This window comes from Paralichthys olivaceus, chromosome 10, assembly GCF_024713975.1.
Source record: "Paralichthys olivaceus isolate ysfri-2021 chromosome 10, ASM2471397v2, whole genome shotgun sequence".
Taxonomy (NCBI): Eukaryota; Metazoa; Chordata; class Actinopteri; order Pleuronectiformes; family Paralichthyidae; genus Paralichthys; species Paralichthys olivaceus.
Window position 1 is genome coordinate 3,508,724 of NC_091102.1, and position 20,729 is coordinate 3,529,452.

A 20,729-nucleotide genomic window follows, 5' to 3' on the forward strand; every position below is an offset into this window, starting at 1 on the left:
CGACGAGACAACCAGGAAAATAAAAAGGTTCTCTGCACACCGATGGATCAATCCCTCGTCTCTCCGGCTCTGTGTTTCTGTAGAACAGAGATTTGACCGGTGTATGTTTTTCTTATCAGGTTTATGAGCGGCTGTTAATCCCAGTTTTCATCTATTTATCCACAGAAATATAAAACTGTGTAATTGAGAGTAAATACTGAGCCTGGAGACACAGAGCTGAGGATTAACTGTAGCTGTGTCTTACCTCAGGAGCCGCATCCTTCAGAGGACGTGTCCCATGAAGACCGCATCCTTCATGGGACACGTAGACCGAGGAGCTGGACACGCCGAGAAAATGTTTTTCGTGTTCTGTTTGGTTGAACTTCGCTTTCTGGCACCATTGCCCCTTTTAAAAACATGAAGCACAATGAATTCTGGGAAAGGTTGGGCCGCTTCGAGCCTTCAGCAAATGGGGATGAAAGGACACGTTCGTCAGCTGCTAGCTTAGCATGCTAACACGTTGACAATGACGCTAACGCTAACATGCTGGAGTAGCAGGTACAATCTTTTACCACGTTTTTAACAAAAGTCTTTTTTTTTTTTCTGAACCCCGAATATTGGACGGATCAAAATGTTTATTTGCTGGAGCCACTGGATGAAAAGTCAGCTTCATCCTCAGGGGACCATGAATGTGTGAGCAACACGTCGTGAGGATCTGATCAGTCACTGAAAAAAGAGACAACTTCATCAAAGTTGTACCTGGAATGACCTCGTCTCTGAGTAATGAGTGAACGAGGAGCTGCTCTCATCACAACAAGCACCATTAGGTTGTGTATACGTGTGTATTAGTGTGTTTCTCTTTGTGTGTGTGTGTGTGTGTGTGTGTGTGACAGTGACAAATGGAAGCGGTCTCCGGTCCGTCACTGAAGTGGCTGCTGCTTTGTGTGGCTGATAATAGCCAACAATAATTGCTATGAGACTTAAAATGACTCGTAATCACATCATGCATTTCATAACCGGGTCCCGGGCTCGTTACACAGCGAGATTTGTTTTTTAAGTCCTGTAAACATCGTCACTTCTGTGGCACTGACAAATGACCCAGTCTGCAGAATACTCAGCATGGGCCGCATCAGCACGAGGTCTAATTCAATTTAGTCCAAATTTGTTCTAGCGAGCTCCTCATTAAGTTGGAGGTTTGTTTGTCTTCAGAAAACATTAGCTGAACGTAGATCCATAAGCTGTAATTGAACTCCTGTGTAAATAAACCAGGCAACACAAACTCATCATTCAGTGTAATGACTTTCATCCATTTCGCTGATAGTAATAGATAAGACAAACAGGAGGGGACGCTGGCATATGAACATAATTAATGCTCCCACGGAAAATAGCAAAGTGGTCAGAAACTCCCGCTGAACTGTACGTGTCATCGCTGCTCCGAGCTTCAGCGCCGCGACAAGAATTCTGTCTCCTCCCCGAACAAATCAAATTAGGGAGCGAGCAACCTATTAAAAAGGTAATCTAAGAGTCTCTCTCTTTTTTTTTTTTCTGCTGATGGATTAAATGTTCAAAACAAGTTTAGTTTTTGAAAAGTTCAGCAGCGACGTGAAGTTCAAACAACTTATTGCAAATGACAACAGAAAGCAAAGAGTCTATGAAGTCACACAAACATAATCAATTAACTCATTAAAACCAAATGTACAGAATAAAGTAACGCTTGAACAGACTTCAGAGACAGGAACCACATCTACGTTCCCTTTTAGTCCGGTAGGTAATCTCTGCTATTATATTTGTTTTTTGTAAATTTAAGCAAATCTTGGTGGACGGATGAGACCTGGGCCCATTTCCCTTGTGTATTTCTACCATAAGAAGTAAACAATCATTCCCTCCGCGGCTCCGGTGGCGAGTTGGTGACAATGTAAAAAGTGGCGTCGCAGTCTAGTTACGCCTCCCAGAAAACCCTGGCGTCCTCATGCTGGAAATTGTCCTGGTCCCGCACTGCGTTCACATCCAGTAACAAGTCGAGAAGCGATATTTGAAGCTTTCTCGACAACTGGCCGTCTGAAAAACTTCACGGTCAACATCGCACTTCCTGGGGTCCTCGGCGCCAAGTGGGAAGTTGATCTGATGAGATGTTGTTGGGGAAATCGAAGACAGAGAGACAGACGGAGATTCCTTCATTTATAGTTATATTTCTTTACATTGTGTGGAGAGATGTGTCCGGTGATGTGTTTGTCCAGCTTCATCAGTGTCGACTGAATAGACTGAATGTATCAAAGTTTATAAACTCGATGTTTTTCATGGTTCTAACACATTCATAATGAAACGAGTTTGCTTTTAAGCTGTAATAAAATAATGGGACTTATTTCGTACTTCATTGCTTTATACTCAACACTTTTATCTTGACCACGTACATGTATGACAAAGTATTAAGGCGACTCAAAGAAGATTTTAGAGAATAAAGTTGTAACATTACACAAAGAAAACCAGGTAATCTTCCTCAGTCATAGTGTTTGGCTCCGAGTCACTTTACAAGGGGAATATCAGAATATCAGCGTGTCCCCTGCATAAAATGAGGAAAATGGAGAATCTGATCAAATGAAGCTTTTGTTATACTTAAAATACTTTTGTCTCATCAGAACATTAACATCAGTTTCATGATTTAATTTGGTTTTATGTCTGTGATTCAAAGATGTTTCATAGTTTCTCAAGAAACAATGCGATTGCAAATAATCGAGATCTGGGCTCTTATACTCCATCGTCGAGCTGCAGCGGAAGAAAAGGAAAGAAAAGCACATTACAAACAGCTGACGACTGCAGAAATATGTAGTTTGTTGTAACACGTGTTAAAGTGCATGTACACACACAAGTACACGTGTCTAATTGCCCTTTCAAACTTAAAACTAAAGCCACCAGCATCAGCCACCAGCCCATTAACATGTGTCTGTTCTCCCTCTGTCGGGCAGCTGTGTGTTAGTGTGTGTAAGTGTGTGTGTGTGTGTGTGTGTTAGTGTGTGTGTCTGCTCGTATTGATCGTGTCCATTAGTGGCCCAGGAGGCAGACTCTCTGTCTGTCTGAAGTGTGTGTGGGTCTGTATGAAGGTTTATCAGAAGCTCATCAAACGCTGCAGCTCAATCCCCCACAGCCGAGGCCTCACATGGAAAACGTTACTATTATAATGGACTCTCCGAGAGGTGATTTAAAACAACCTGAGCGTCGGTCGATAAAAGTGTCATAACTGGGTTAGAATAAATAAAAGAGTCGGCTAACGCTGGTTAGGATGCTGTGATATCTGGGGGGCGGGGTTTCAGATGTTCGGAATATACGATTTTAAAAATAAAACAAATGAGGAAAAACAAATCCTCTTGTATTTGCAGCAAACACTGATGTAATAAATGATTCTGTATTTTTTTGGTTGGAAGGCTTTAAATTAAAGAAAATATTGATGGTCCACTCAATTCTAATGATTGTAATTCAGCAGAAAAATCAACATTAGTTTTCATAATTTATTAATCACACAAACATCCTGGTTACAGATCCTAAAATGTGAGGATCTGCTGCTTCTCTCAGTTTTATATCGTTGCACATTCACCACACAGAATTCATATGTATTTATTTAACAGTATTTGAATTAACTGGAATTAGGAAAACAATTATCTCATGTATTCATAAATCTCTGTACAAAATAAAGTGTAAAACTACCGACTCACCTTTCAATGGACGTTATGAGACTGACCACGTCCTTCACCAGTTTCAGGAAGTCCCTGATGTCAATCATCTCGACAAGAAAGTCAATAACTGAACTTTCTTCTTGCAACTTTATCTTTAACTTTACTTACACACACAACTCTTCGGTAAACAATACGCACATGAGAGAAAAAATCCTGGTATTGATATATAATGAAGATGCAGAGGAGGGGCCAAGCGGAGGGAGCGATGGGAAATGGTTGCATCTTAGATAGGCCGCCACATTGGGGAGGGTGTCACGTGATTGGACCGGCGCTGCCTGAACCGGCTCACAAGCTTCACTTCATTGATTTCTACGAGGTCATTCCACGTCCACACTGTGTCTTCAAGGTTTTCAAGTGAGCCAAAGATAAACCTGAAGGAAAGGTCACTTGAGAACGGTTTTTCTTGGAGACACAGATCCAGAAGACGTTCACTGTTCCAGTAAGTAAACGTATCCAACCAGTGGATCACAGCCAGAAACAAGCGTCTCCCTTTAATTGGACATGATGTTTTCCCTTGACCTAATATCACTTGCACTGACTAACTCACCTATTTATTTGATGGCACTGGCAGTGTGTGTGTGTGTGTGTGTGTGTGTGTGTGTGTGTGTGTGTGTGTGTGTGTGTGTGTGTGTGTGTGTGTGTGTGAGGTAGATGCAGCACTTAAACCACAGCAAATATTCAGAGCGGCTTCAAGAGGCTCATTAAATTTTGATGCTCTCCTCTCTTGTCCGAGCTAATGGAGGCTAATTAGCGCTCGCACATACACGGCATCATTAATGGGAAGTAACAGGTTCCCTCCTATTGATTCCGATGACTCCTTCCTGGACCGGAGGAGAGAAATGAGACGAGCTGGATGCTCCAGCCGGGTCCACCGAGGATGTTCTCTGCAGGTGAAGACGATCCTTTCAGGCCTCGTTCGACTTTCATCCAGACTTTGATCAAACTGGATGAATATCACAGGTTTATTTCAAAGTCGTGGATGTTCAAACAAAGATCTGCAGGAAGAGGAGGAAAAATCAGAACCCGACTTTCCCACAACTCCTGTAACCAATGCTATCAGAGCTACGTTATCGTTGATTGGTATAAAAACATCGCCCACGCCATCTCGACAACCACCTCCTCTCTGGACTGTCAGTACAGAGAAGGTTGGGTCAATAGGTTAATGCCGTTGACGCCAAATTCGGACCCGCCCATCACCAGACTGCTGGTGGAACCCGACGTCTTCTGCTGTTTAGACTCATCCCCCTCCAGGTTTGACGTGAGGTCCATCCCGAGAAGCTCTTCTGCTCGTCGCGGTTGTAAACAGAGGTTATCTCACTTACCGTTTCTGTCAGCTCCGACCCGTCCGACCGTTCTCCTCCGAACTCGCTCAATCAACGAGACGTACGGTCGTGCGTGAAAAATCCCAACAGATCAGCGGTCTCCAAAATACCCAGACCAGCCCGTCTGACACCGACAGTCATGCCACAGTCAAAGTCGCTTGGATCATCCCGACGTTTGAGGTGAACCCCGCACTGGATATGACATCGCTGCACGAACGCTGACTTATCAGATCATGCTGGAGCAGATTCAAGGTGGAATTTGTTCCCAGTGTTCAGCTGCTTCCTCTGGTCTTTGTCTTTGAGTGAGACGCTCTGGTCGTATGATTTGATGGAAGTGTCCAGACAGCATCATCTTTCATGTCCGCTCAGAGCAACGAGACCTGAAACGTCCCAGTCAGGAAATCATGTCGGATCTTGTTGTACAACTTCTCAACAACACTGGACATGTTTTGTTTTTTTATTTCTGTCTATCTTCCTTGTTGCTTCTTACTTTCTGACTTTCTTCTGTTTCACTCTCGTCGTCTCTGTTCCCACTGATTCTAAATCTATTTTCTAACCTTCTATTTTCACTTTCTTTGCAATTTCTTATCGCGAAATATGGACTATTACATTTTTTAAGGGTTTGTTTCTCATCCTCGGCTCAATACGTTCTGTGCACACCGACACATTTGTTTACCTTAACCTTGACGTTCCTCAGAAACCTGCTGTAAGCTCGTATTATGTGGATGACGGTTTTGTTTTATAAGCAGTTTTGAACATCACTGAAATGAAAATCTAATCCTGACGGGAGAACAAGGATCCGACAGTTTTATCGCAGGATGTCATCGTGGCTCAGAGCTGAGGATCGATGAGTGGTGGCAGCTTTTGCCTGAAATGACCTGTGTGCTTTTACTTTTACGTAACCGGTACTGAACATGGTTACAGCTTTTAAAACTAACGTAAAGTTGGGAGTCCATTTATTTTATTGTATTTTCTATATTAGAGACTTTCTTAAGACGCTCTTTCGGTGGTTTGTCCGTCTATCCATCCATCCGTCTGTTTGTTTGTTTGTACATTCACTCGCTCCTTCATTTAAATCCTTGTTTGGTAGTTTGTCCTTCTTTTCGTTTGCTCATTCACTCATTTGTTCGTCCGTCTGTCCGTTTGTTCCTTTGTACGGTCACTCGCTCATTGGTTGTGTGTGGCATGTTTTGCTCTATATGTTCGAAAAAAGGCTTCACTACATTTATTTACATTAAATGACATTTGCATGTATTTAAATGAAAACAATCACACGGTCCTGCAGCTAAATAAATGAAACAATCCCTTCATGCTTTTATTCCGACGCTCTGATATTTTAAACCATCAGGGCGACTGAGCCAAACGCCAAATTAACTTTCCTCACAGCAAAGGAATAACTCACTGTTCTTCTCTCCTCTTTTCTCTTTAAGTCGTCCCTCCTTCTCTTTCTTGTCTTTTCTTCTTCTCCAACTCCCAACACTAAATTCGCAGCTGAGCAGGTTGAATGGGTTTTAGCCATTTCCTCATTGGCCTCACTAATCCCGGATTTAGTCCAAAGCCTCAACCGAGGCTCCAATTTTCTAAACCCAGCAGAGAGAAGTCGTCCTCGTCAGACTCCCCGTGCACGGTTGTTTCAGCCCAGTCCACATGTGACTGATCAGAACAGTAAGAGACAGTTTTGTTTTCTCTCAGTTTAAATTACTTATTTATAGATAGTATCTCATATTTTCCTGATTTGTAATAACTACCTTTCAAATTATTGTGATTCTTTCAACACTGTTGACACAATCATTTATTCCAGAGACAAACACTTTGTTTTTTATACAAAGAAATCGTTCTGTTTCTCACCAGCTGAATAACATCGTGGAAGTTGTTTTTATAAATCCGTCCACCGAGGGCGGCTGCAGTGTTCGAGCTCTCCTGTGTGTCCATCACCCAGTGACCTTCATGTTAATGGATTTACCATGTTCATAGCCAGATGAAAAAAAAAACCTAGTTAGCTGTGCACGAGGACTGAGTGACTCCTGTGACATATTTACACGACGCATCCCATCAGCGAAAGGTTCGACCGCGTCCTCGGTAGGTTTGAGATAAGATGAGAGTCAACGTCTCACTCGACCTCCCTTCATCCCTCCATCTGTTTCTCCTTCATCCCTGTACCCCTCAGTGCTGTCAGGGTTCACCGAGGGTTTTCAAAGATGTCGATGATGACCTTGAATGTTTATATATATTATTCTCCCTGTTTACCCACAGTTGTTTCGGCTCTGATGATGTTTTCGATGGATGGGTTATTTCTGCTTTTCATATCAGAAAAAGGTTATTTTCAACTTTTCCTGTTACTGTATCCTCACGTGGAACCACTCGGAGATTTCCCCACGAGACTGACAGGAACAGCTCCTCCGCAAATACTTCAGGAAAATGTTGGGACTTCTCTAAATGTCTGTCGGCAGCTTATATGAAGCCATTGATGGAACCTACAACATGTGACTTTTCATCTGCCATTCATTTTTTGTGTGTTTGTCCCCTTTCACTCCTTCCTGCTCCGCACCTCCTTCTCAGCCTCTCCTCCTTCTTTCGGGACCCTACCTCTACCTCTCCTCTCCTCCTCCTCCTCTTTCTCACATCTGTCTCTCCCTCGCTCTTCCCTCAGCAGCTTCTAACGCGATTCAAGGTGACAAGTTCACATCGTCTTCTAGCGGAGCCTTTCTCTCCTGACCTACTTTTACTGGCTGCCACACACACACACACACACACACACACACACACACACAGACACAGACACAGACACACACACACGCACACACACACACACACACACACACACACTTATTATTCGAGACTTATTCTAACCTTAACCATAACTACTAACCCTGACCTTCACCTAAACTAAACCTAACATTAGCCGAACCTCAAAACATGTTATTGATCCACTGAATGATTTATGTTATGACGAGCCCATGAGGAAGACGAGTCACCATAATGTGAGTGTGTAACCAGATTTGGGTCCAAACAACAGACACCTAGACCTCACACTGACACACATATATAAAATCATACGTTCTTAAATACACAATTCCCACATGAACAAAAACTTCCCCCACAGACACAGAGGAAGAAAAGATAACAACATTATAAATGTTCTGAGCCAAGGAACAAAACAAGCTGCAGGATCAGAAAGACAGATATTAAGTCCAGCTTCAGGCCGCTGCACACTCGAGGACAATGGGGACGGTTTTAGACACAATTTGGTCAAGGTCAGTCTGTGCCGATTATCTGCTCAAATAATCCTGAAGAAAAATAATCTTAGTGAGTCGGAGCCTCAAACCTAAACATGTTTAATATTAATCTGCTCTGACCGAAACCGAGAGCGAGGTGACAACCGGTTGTTGTGTACTTGTACACCTGCGAATAAAAACAACACGTTTCCAACTCACCTTTAGCTCGAGTCATGCCTTCTCATCTATGACTTCATACATCGTAGTTTTTCTCTTATTTTGTTGTTAGCTGCAAAACAGAACACTGTTTGCTCCTCCCCCACGTTTGATTATCCTCTGAAACTCCAAACTCCATTTCCGAGTGGTCTGACGTTCTGGCCAAATCATCTCGTGTGTGCGCTCGGAAATAATTTGGGATCAGATTTGTACAACATCTTGTAAATAATCTGACCCAAACAGAGCTGAGGGGCAAAATTCTTCTCTGTTAAATATTCCACTCCCTCAGCAGTTTTTCTCCTCCAGTGGGGAAATGCCAGCACACATCAGGGCTCAGTGCCCCGGGGATGGCCCGGGCGGGAAAAAAAGAAAAAAGCATTTTGGCGTTTACTGGTTGGCAACAGCGGAGACGCGGCGCTGCCAGTGTGCAGCCGGCGGGACGCACCAGGCTAAACCCTGCTGGCAGCGGGATGTGTAGTGAGACGCACTGACCTGGAATCTGGGATGTTAGACTAGCACTGCTAAATGATTCATTGGCAACAATGTCGATTAGAGCGACACCTTCATCTTTATTTGATATCAAGGCCAAGACGAGTGCAGGGGCGGCGAACGAGAGAACAGAGAAACAGACGGAAAGGGGGCGGGAAAGACGAGGAAAGAATGGAGGAGGAAGCAGGATCACAGAATCTAAATCCCCCCCACCCCCCGCCCGAACTCTGGGGAGGGTTTGAATGTAGAAAGTGAGTGAGTTGGTTTGAGGAAGAAATCTAAAAGTGTTCCTCCGCAGCTCGAACACTTCACAGGTTAGTGCCTCATGTCTCACTGATGTACTGTGGCCGAGACGTCTCACACCAGACTTGTGTTGTTGTGTTGTTGTGTTGTTGTGTTGTGGCTTTTCTCATTCGTGTTTTGCATGAATGTGCTGGTAAGAGACGCCTCTGCCACAGCTCTGATGAGCCCGGGATAAGAGGAGACGGAAAAAACAGCCGAAAATTAGATTTAACAAAATAGATTTTAAACGTTAGAATAACAACGAATCCTCTTTTTTTACAATGAACAGAAGAAATAAAGGTCAATAAAACATTCTCAGTGCATCTGTTGCTAAAGTTAGACACACACGTTATTTAAATCTCCACACAACCAACACGCAACAATCTTCACTGTCTGAGGGAAGTTTGCTCATCGCTGCTTTCCATCGCTCATGATGTCGATATTCCTCCAGAGGGACGAGAGGAGCACCACATGAATATGGTTATTCTGATCACACACACACACACACACACACACACACACACACACACACACACACACACACACACACACACACACGCAGACACACACACACGCAGCCAACTGAGAACACCATGAACTCGAACACATGACGCAGCTAATTACAGGAGATTTGATTTGAAGCGGTGGAGCCACAGATTGAACAAACAAGCAGATCTGCTCGGCTCATATCTGCTGATAATACAGCGGCTGCCACTGAGGCCCTCATCACAACTACACACACACACACACACACACACACACACACACACACACACGCACATAACACCTAAACAAAGCCAGTGGAAGCTCGAGGTGGCCGATGGGAAACAGGGAGATGAGATGAAGCAAAAAGCGTTGAAACAAAATTAAATTTGACTCGATGTAGATTTTTATATGAACAAATTAGATCAATTTAACGACTTCAACTGTTCAAACTGTTAAATGTCTATTTATTCCTTTAAATCGGTCAAAAGTGATTCGTGTTGATTGGAGCCAAAACACCAGGCAGCAGCAGGCGTATGTTTCCAGACACATGTTCCTGTAGCTCTGCTCTTAACACAACACAACAAGTCGCTGAAATACAAAACTGGAGCAGGAAAGGAAAATAATTGGTTAGATAGATTTTGGCATATTTAGGGAAGTTATATATAGAGTGTGTGCAGCTTGGTTATAGTTCGACTGTGTTGAAGGGGACTTTGTTCTACTGACTGTAATTCTAGTTTGTTTGTTTCGTTGATTTTCTTCTTCCGTTCTGCAACAAAGACAGATTACCTCTGAACTTGGTGGAATCAAGACGTCGGGGTTCAGGGAAGAACCCATGACAGTCTGGTGAGGATCCAGAGCAGTGGGTGGATCCACAAAGGTTTTTTATCACTTTCAACATCGTGAGATATCTAAATGAGAGAAATCAGGCAAATGTAGGAGACTGCAGATCCAAATAAAAACCCACAGCTCGCTACAACACTTTAAACTCGATGTTGACCTCTGCAGGTAGATTTTGCTGCAGGACTGTTGTTATTAGACCGTGTCAGCGTCAGCGAGGTGAAAATAACAATATGGATGAGGATCTCTGGTCCGTAGATCATGTGACGGAGATACAAACCCAAACATGAGTCTGATAAAGACTATTCTCTGGAAAGGTTGACTGTCCCCCTGGGTGTGACGCACACACACACACACACACACACACACACACACACACACACACACACACACACACACACACACACAGTTGCCTCGTGTCTTTGGTCTGAGAGAGATTTGTCAGATTTGCTGAGTTCACACATCCAATCAACACGACAAATTTTCTGTGATGAAAGTGAGTCTGACTCCTGACGCCCTCCTCCTCCTCCTCCTCCTCCTCACCTCTTTTTCCTCACTTCCCTCTTTCTCCCTTCTTTCTTCACTCCATCGTGTCACGGCTCAGAGTTGGACGGACCCAAATGCGTGACTCAGAAAGTCTCCCCCCTCTCTCTCCTGTCAGCCTCCTTCTCACCTCATTTGTTTATTCGCCCTTTATTGTTCTCCGCTATCCTCTTCTCTTTCACCCCTTCTCCAAATTCCGTCAACTCTTCCTCCTCATTTCTTGCACTTCCTTTCCTTCCTGTTCTCCCCCTTCCTCGCCTCATCCTATACTCTCACCCTCTCTCCTCCACCACCCTCATCTTCTCAGGTTCCTGTCCTCCATTTCTTCCTCTTCTTTTTAGATTTGCAGCTTGGTCGTCTTCACCCTTCCTCACCTCCATCCTCTGCACCTTCTCCTCTTCTTCACCCTCACCTCTTTTATTCTTCCTCTTCACCATATAGCCCTCCTCACCTCTCTCTCATGTACAGCCCCCTCCACCACCTCTCTCACCTTGTCTTCCTCCTCACCTCCTGATCGTTCTCACCTTGTTTTATTTTGGTCCTCCTTTCTTTTCTCCACTCTTCTCCCTTTACATCTCCTCCATCTTCATCTCTTCTTCTACCCTCACACCATTGTTCTTTGCACTTTCTTTTCCTTCCTTCCCTCTTCCCCTCTGTTTCTTTACCTCCAACTTCTCCCCTCCTTATTTTACTCACCTCTTTCTCACCTTGTCCACCTTCACTGTGCATCCTTTCCCCCTCCCTACTTCCTCCTCTTCCTCCTCTTTTCCTTCCTTCTTCCTAAAACACAAAGCTGAAACTCAGCTGCGTTAACGTTACATAAAGCATGAACTCACCTCACCCTCCTCCTCTTCTTCCTCCTCTTCCTCTCTCTCACTTAATCAAACACAGAGTGGAAACTGTCGACAAGCGACACTGTTAGTTTAAGACTCTGTAACATTGGTTCGGTTCCATGTTACATCAAAGCACCTCCTCCCGAAATGTTTGAATATGGAAACAACTGCTGTGTGTTGTCTTCTGTGTAATGAGCTCCCTGTGTGCCATCGCCACATCTGGGCCATTAATAAACAATGGGGGAGAGGGAGAGAGGGGAGGGAGGGAGAGAGGGGAGGGAGGGAGGGCACTATAGGTGGAAAAATAGAGGACACATGAAACACAAAGCAGTTCAGCCGACAGCTTTGAAGCATCTCCCAGTGGATGTGTGTGTGTGTGTGTGTGCGTGTGTGTGAGCAACAACAACACACATCAATGTCGACTTGCGTTTCTAATTAAATAGAAACCTAAGTTGTTCTGTGATAATAATGTTACACTGCAGTGTAGTTAATAAACTTCCCTTCTCCTTGTTAGCAGATGGGACATGGACCGAAGTAAAAAGTCAATTTACAAGTCAAACGAATTAATAACTTTTTCAGGTTGTTCACTCTGTTTACACGCGTGTTCGACAAGTTGTCAGAGAGTTTGTCTTTAATTAGTAATTTGAGGGAAAATGTTATGATTGACAACTGAAACTGACTCACAACTGGTTGAGCAAGTGTATCTGCAGGGCCTCGCTCCTCTGCCTACTTGTTTCTGTGAAGAGGAAGTGGAGACACATCGTCCATCTTTATATACAGTCTATACATGTGGACCTAAAACCCATCGTTTCAGACAGAGGCTGAAAAGAGGCGCTGCAGCAGAGGACAGTCTGAGGAAAGTGATGGGTTTTCTGAACATCAGCGCATGTAAACATTTTCAAGTTATAATCCAAAATGAAAATGATCCACATGGACTAATAACTTACAACCTCGAACCATTCAAACAGCCTCTAACACCTTCAGAGATTTGGTCAGATCGGACTCCGTAGTAAGACGTCTGCCCATTTTCCAAATCTGGAAATGGACCAACCCTGCCACCGAGGGAGAGCGACGGATCTACGACTGGACCAAGAACCCGTCCACCCCCCCGACCCCTCCTGCCTCTGACTTTGTCGCTCTTTGTATGACATGACCAGTGTCACCTGACTTTTGCTCCCTTCATAATTATTATGGCTGCTGGAGGTCGCCTAATTATAAAATGTACTTATGGGTCATCACAAGCTGCTTGGGTAGGTGACCTACACAGTGTTGATTATATGCACCTTCTGTTCCACCCACAGGAGCAGATTTCCTCCTCTGAAGCTCAATTATGGAGATGAAACCGATAACGGATGCGTAATGGAGTGATAACATTCGAAGCAGGTGCCTCAGTCCTTACGTGTGCATGTGTCTGTGTATAGTAAAAATACTTTATGGATGTGCTGCGTTCTACTTTATGTTTCTCTTTGAGTCAATGTTTGCATAAATTAGCATGTATAAATATGTTGTCTGCTACGGAATAATAGAATAGATCATTTTGGCTACACACCAAAGCAAAAGCACCAACTTGAGCTTTGTAGTTTCTTCCTTTCTCTCTCACTATCGTCCTTCTACCTGTTAGTGTGAGACAGCAGGTCTGTGTGTTTGTGCAGGTCCTTCCCAACATCCACAGCCGCCAATTAAATCCCACAATGCCATTTTCATTCTGCTGCTGCCCCGACGAGGGGATTGGAGCGAGGGACGGCCGGGCTGAGAGGTAGATAAACTTCTCCTTCTAATAAAAACTGAAGCATGGTATCAGTCTGGAGGTGTTTCTCCGAGGCTTTATCTCAGTCAGCATGATTATAAAAGTGACTTTCAGCATTTATAACCACTGGGTGTGTAAGGGGCGTATTTGATCTCCATTTTAAATGAGAGTCAGAGTCAGATTCTTCTCTACAGAAACCTGAACACTGAAGCTCCTGGCAGGAGAAGAGAAGCAGCTGGTGACTCTGAGCCTGTTGAAAGTGTCTCATTGTCGCCTTCGTCACGATCCAAAACCAGAGATGAGGCACAGTGTGTAAAGCTACCAGGTTATTTTTTGTCTTTGCCAGTAACACTAACCAAGTTATATTTAGGCATTAACAAGTTAAGACGCCACAGAGGGACACGGGACATTTCAACAACTTTGTGAGGAGAAACTTTGAGAGTTGCTAAGATGGACCGCTGCCGTTTACAACCTCCTCCCCCATCGTCATATTTGTTGTCAGAAACTCTGGACTTTGCGCTGCCATGTGTAGTAAAATACGATAACACAGCTTTCAGATCACTGAACTAGTCATGTTTGTTTTGGCGAGGCAGATGAGACCAAGTGCAACACTGAGAGGGAGGAGGACTGGAGAGGAACGGCAGAATATCTAATGAGGATAAATGAACTGGAACTTGAGCAGGGGAGTGAAGTGAGGGGGAGGGGAATGGTGGGAGACAGGGACCCGAGCAGACGGGACCGAAGGAGCGAACGGTTTGAACGCACACGGACTGTGCAGCTCCAGTGATGAAGCAGCGAGGCAGTGGTGGAGCTGGGTATTTGCAGATGCCTTGTTTGTAGAATGGGATGCAGCTGGTGGAGCGCAGGGAGGGGGAGGGAGGGAGAGAGAGAGAGAGAGAGAGAGACCTTTCTTTACACAGTCTAGGTGGAAGTTGTGACGCTGTGACTGTAAAACTGTCTTTTATTCAGCACCATGGACAGCAGCAGTTTTAAAATCACAGCAGTAGATTTGTTCTCCTGAACTTTAAGAAAGAAGGATTGAAAATCTACATCAGATCTTTTTATGAAGTTAACTATATAATAAACTTAAACCTCAACTTAAACTTTTACTGACAAAGTCGCAAAGTGCTGAACAGAAAGAAAAACTTCTGAGGACAGTAAGGACGTCGCTTGTCCGTCCCGCAGTCTGTACATAAAGATGGCCGACATGACAGCTCCCCGGAAAGTGTAGACAAAGTGTCTCAACCACCCCCTGCTGGTGAACTGCAGTATGGGTAATAATCCCTGCCTCCTCCGTGTTAGTGGACCAAATAAAAAGACAAAATCTCTACCGAACAAATGAGTGGGGACACGTCCTCCATCTTTATTTACAGTCTATGGTCTGATCTCAAACTGCTCCACAGTTCGTGGGACTCGAGCAAAAAAAAAGCGTGGTCACTGGGAACCATAGCGAACACACCGGTGGGGGGCAGGGGGGTTAATAAATCCATGATGGAGTTTGGACTGACGCCATTTATTGCGTTAAAAAAAAAAAAGTGATGAGTAGAATTTTGAATGTAATCACGTCACTCACCATGTGTCAGCATGTGTCAGGTGAAACTGCTGCGTCGGAACATTTCTCTTTCGTGGTTTGCTCTGTGTCACCACTGTTTTGAGATAATGAACAAATATCCGTCCGCTGGTTTTCACCCTGTCATCAAGTCACCCCCCCCCCCCCCCCCCCCCGTCTGTAAGTGTGTGTGTCTGAACGTCTGTGTATTCTATTTAAAAAGCCACAGAGCTGTTCTGTTTATCAGCTCGGGGAGAGAGAGAGGTGGCGTTCACGTCTCCTCTCTCTCTTTCTCTCTCTCTCTCTCTCTCTCTCTCTCCTCGTGTTCAGGTTTTCTCGGGTGATTCCTGATCCTCTGATTCGCACGTTCCCAGAAAACAACGGAGGAAGTGGTTCATCGTGTGTGAGATGTGTTGCCGCAGGCCACAACTCAGATTCTTTGTTTTTTTAATGTTAAGGTAATGAACACATCTGTAACACTGGTGGACGAAGGCAAACATTAGTTCACCTGACGGATGATCATTATATATTTCATAGTGAGAAAGCTTATTATTGTTTCACTGTGTCTTCCTACCTGCTGCTGAACAACATGAGGTCCGGTGATTTAGGACGATTGTCTTATCAAGATGCTGAGAGTGTGGCCCCGAGGACAGAGAGACGCCATTTCTAATATTTAATACACTTCACGAGGAGCAGAGCATTTTCAGTCTGTAGTTTGAAACACAAGATTTATTTTTCTCAACAATCGGATGAAGTTTGTACGTGAAATATAAAAAAAAAGATATTAACAAGGGAGTCAGGTGTTGAGTGTGTTTCTGTGTGTGAGTGACTGAGTGAGTGACTGAGTGTGGTGACAAGCAAACAAATCAACTTTGATTTTACAAGACACATTGGTCACACCCCTCTGAACAAAACTATACTCAGACTCCCATATGGCCACAAACACACCTCAGCCTTGGTCAAAGCCCCAGGCGGCTGTAAATCGTCCTTTATGAGCGGGACTGGATGAAAGCGTTTCCCTGGACACTGGGGCTTTTTTGCCTCCTGGCAGGCTATTGGTTTATTTCTCCACACACCACTGCCTTTATGTGCCATCTCTATCATCCTGCTCTGACAAGGACCAGACACAAGCAACGCTCCGTGTCGAGCACATATGAATTATTCAGAGTTAACCAGAAGCAGCGCCGGGGTTGAAGTTTGTGGAATTTTTAAAATGTTAGAAACGTCACAGAAACGATCCTGATGTTCTTCTTCTGTGTGTGAAATAAAAGTCAGGGTGAAGCTGGGAGCCGTCAAACTGATTCAGACGTAATAGGTGCGAGGAGCAAACAGAGTGTGAGGGAAATGGAAATGAAGCACAGGCTGCAGTATCGGTCATCTCTCCTCCTCTATGTTCGTGGATGGGACATGGACCAAAATATGGGGAATGGGGAAGACTGGGCTTGAACGGAAAACCTTCTGGTTGGAGGAAGACCCGCTGTTCCACCTGAGCCAGAGGTTTACGGTCCATGTGCTAAATGAATTGTGAAGACGTTCACATTTTGTTATTTAAGTTAATCAACAGGTTACTTTTTTTTGGGTGTTTGTTCCTCAACTGCAAATCAACCAAATAACGTCTGAAAGAAACGACTGGAGGTTTAACACGGAACCTTGCTGCAGTGGATCCTGTAATTTCCAGCCGTTTGTCACCGCTGTGATGAATCTCTGGTCACAACATAGCGGACGTGCGACTTGGCAAACAGAGCAGCCGCTTGCTCTTTCTGCTGATTTGACAACTCTGAGAGGAAAGACAGGGAGGAGGAGGAGGACGTACAGCAGGGAAGAGGCTGATGGAGACGGAGAGGCCTGCAGTCCCCGGAGACGTAGCTGTGCTTCAGACGAGCTTCCAGAGAGGAAACAGAGATAAAGAGAAGGGAGAGAGATGGAGATGGAGACAGATAAAGGAGAGTTTGGGGGTATGAGAGAGGGAGTTGATTAAAAGAGAAGAAAGGGATGTGTTGTGGAAGAGATCAATTTGAAAAAGAAGAAAAGAAAGTGCCCCTAAAACATTTTTAGGGCTCTCTTCTTTCTTCTCCTTTAATTTGCCGGCAGCTCTGTCTGTCATTGACCTACGGGCTTAAAATAATGGTGCTTTGTCTCTTTCATTCTCCCTCTCTCCTCCCTTTCCTTTTTTTCTTTCTTTGCTTCTCCAGTGATCCTCTGAACCGACCTCGAAACAGAGAACGACAGAGATTCCTAAGAAAAGAATAAAACTCACTCGTCCTTTACTTTATCTGGTGAAATCTCAGATCGTGAATAATTCTTCTGTATGTGAGATGAAAATCTTTCTGCAGTTTAAAATAGTACGGTACAGTATTGTACAGCGTAGAATAATATAATACAGTATAAAAAACCTTATGTGTTGTTTATTTGTCATTTGTTTATTTTTGTTTTAATCTCTTTTGTTTATGAAATTTTTTCGATGATGTATTTTTGATGTTTGACATCTTCAATACACTTTATTTACATGTTTCTTCTTTTCACTTCACACGTTCAGTCATTTGTTGCGTGTCGTTGGTTTTCATCTTGACGCTCAGTGAGTCTGTGCTTGTCGTGTGAAATGAGCTGAATATATAAAGTTAACTTGACATGCATCACTATATTTGTTCTGCTGGATAACAAATATAACATTTGACAAATATCTTCAGTTATGACAAACATTATTTGCAGTTGCAGTTCAGTTGGAAAGAAATCTCAAGTTTTAATAGATTGAATAGTCATTCGGTCTTTTCAGCTCATAAAGTTTAAATGAATAATGATAAACACATGGGCAGAACCCAAATCAGCAGAAGAAGAATTTGCCAGGTTTAGAGGAGGGGAAGCACCAGCTAACATCTGTCTGTGAACTCAGCTCCTGTGTGTGCACCTGTGTGCAGGGAGGCATCCACACCGGAGCAGAGCAATTTGTTTTTTGTGATGCATGACCTGTCACGACATGAGACAGGCATACGAGCCTTGGGGTGAAGTTGTAATCCAACTCCTTTTATCTCATTCTCGTGTTGCCTCTAGTCTCAATTTTCTACAAAAAATATTCCGTGATGCTTATAAATCTTAAATGTACGAGCTTTGTGGTGAGGCCGTCGTGTTTTCCTGCGCTGCCCGGAGGCACAGAGGGGAGGCTGACTTCCCCTCTGTGCCCTCGAGCTTCTTTTATTTACATGCTGCTGTGGGTTCTTCCTGTGACGCTCACCAGCGACTAATGAACACCTGAACAGGAACACTGTCACATGTGACTGGTGATTATGTCGTCGGTCCATGACCGTGCTGTTCACTCTGTCCCCGTTGACTGAAAAAGGAGCCTGGTCTTGTTAGTCCCAATTTACGGGGGGCGGTACCCAGATGACTGCCGAGTGGCAAGCATGGATAAAAGTGGTCGTGGATTGTGGGTGTGGAGAATCCAAGGTCTCACTCGTTCATCGACCTTACATATGCTTAAATATACGTTTATTTAAATATCTCCTTATACATGAAGCACAAATACAATACAGATAAGTCATCTGGTGCGACCGAACTTTTTTTTACAAGTAATGTTTCCTTCTGCAGTGAATCTGTATATTATGTTCACATGATCTGTTTTTTAATTTATATTATTGCTGAGTTTTGCTTTTTGATGATCTGCTCCTGTAACAAGTGAATTTCTTCAACATGGGATCAACGCAGTTTCTTATTTTATCACAATGTTCACATTCACAATGTTTTTGTCTCCTCAAACGTTTTTCTTTTGTCTGTCATGTTTAACAAGAAGAGAAGCACTTGCACTTGTTTGCCCTTTATTGTAACTATTCCTCTCTTTTCTTTCTCCCTCCATCTTTCTCTCTGTCTGAGCAAACTTGGCAAAAAGTCAGCGATATTTTGTAGAGGAGGGAAACTGTTCCTCTGAGCGGCTCCCTCCCGTTTCTTTGTTTTGGTAAAAGCTAATTGGGTCTCTCATTAGCAGTATAGCAACCTTAACCCTTCTTAATGATGTGGAACTTTTTGATTTGGCTACGGGCTGAACAGAGGATCTGGAAAATTTGTCTGCGATGTCAGGCTCAAATTAGGGAGGTGTGCGGATGCAGCGCTGAGGGGGAAATGGAGTTTCCCTCCTCATTTGTTGTGTTTGCTGTTTTGTTGCCATTAAACTGTCCCCACAGGAATTGCACAGAGATGCATTATGCAGGTTCCTCTTTAAACAGACACTTTTAATTTCATCAGCCAAATGAAGGTTAGGTTTGTCGTATCATCAGTGAAGGGACAGGTTCAAACTGGAGAAAACTATGAGACCAAGGAGTTCTGGGTAAATGTTGTGCCTGTACTTTACTGTCTGCAAAGAGACGTCACACCTCTTTCTCTCTTTGCTGAGAAAACTATGGCTGAATGTAAATGTGCGAGAATAACGTGCTATCAGGGAAACAAACCTTCTGAGACTTTCGTACTGTATTTGTGTGAACCGGCTCATTTCAGGTCAAATATTATCGTGTCTCGTGCAGAAAATCTCTATTGGTTGAATTTATGGTCGTCCCTGCAGAGTTGGTCGAGCTGCTTAGTCATTCTGCTTTTACCAATTGAATTTAAGTCATTCTTCTTCAGTGCTGTCTCTGGATACGGGTCTGTTCCGTAAATCCTGTCAATTGACCGACAGAATTTGATCACCGAGGAGCTTCTTTTTTTTTTACGTTGCCCTCTAACTTCACATTAGTCTCCGGAGAAGCTCTGTTTTCTGGTGCTGACCACAGTTTATCTGCGTCAGTGGAGACATCGGGTCTGAAAAGCTCAATCCTCATGACCTTTGTTTCTCTGAAGCCCCTTTTCCACTGGAAACCTGGAAACATCTGGCTTCGGTCCGCAACACAGAGCGTTAACCCACGTTTAGAAAACCTCAACGTGAACTCCTGATTCGCCGTCTTTACTCGTATCCTACACGAGGAGCTTTAACACATCCGTGTTAGGACCCGGACTGATGGGGAAGTCTGTTTACGGCCATCACACACTCCAGAGCGAGCACCCTTCAGTAAATGACCGGCTGTCCTTCTGCCCACTCCGACTGTCAGCTCTAATGACATTTAACCACCCAGCTGAATGGAGCAGTGTGTGACTGTGTCCACGCAGGTGTGTGTGTGTGTGTGCAGCATCAGTTTGAGGCAGTATTTCAAATATTTATTACATGAAAGTTATTCTGACATGTAGGAACATATATTAAGTGCTTCTTGACCTTTCAGGCTGGTAGAAAAGAAAGCGGCAGCCCATTCACGTCCGTTTTTTATTGTGTGTGTCGTATTGTATCTTTCTCCTTTTATTGTTACTTGACATTTGAGCTGAATCACTGTTCAAGAGGTCGGGTCATGAGTGGCCTCGGTGTTCGCTGTGAATGTCTGAGCCGCTGAAAAGATCGTATTCTTCTCTATTCAACTTTATTTGTATTCATCCAAAGGGGCAGTTACACAACAAATACAACCGACGCTGGTGTAAAGTGCGACAGTCGGTG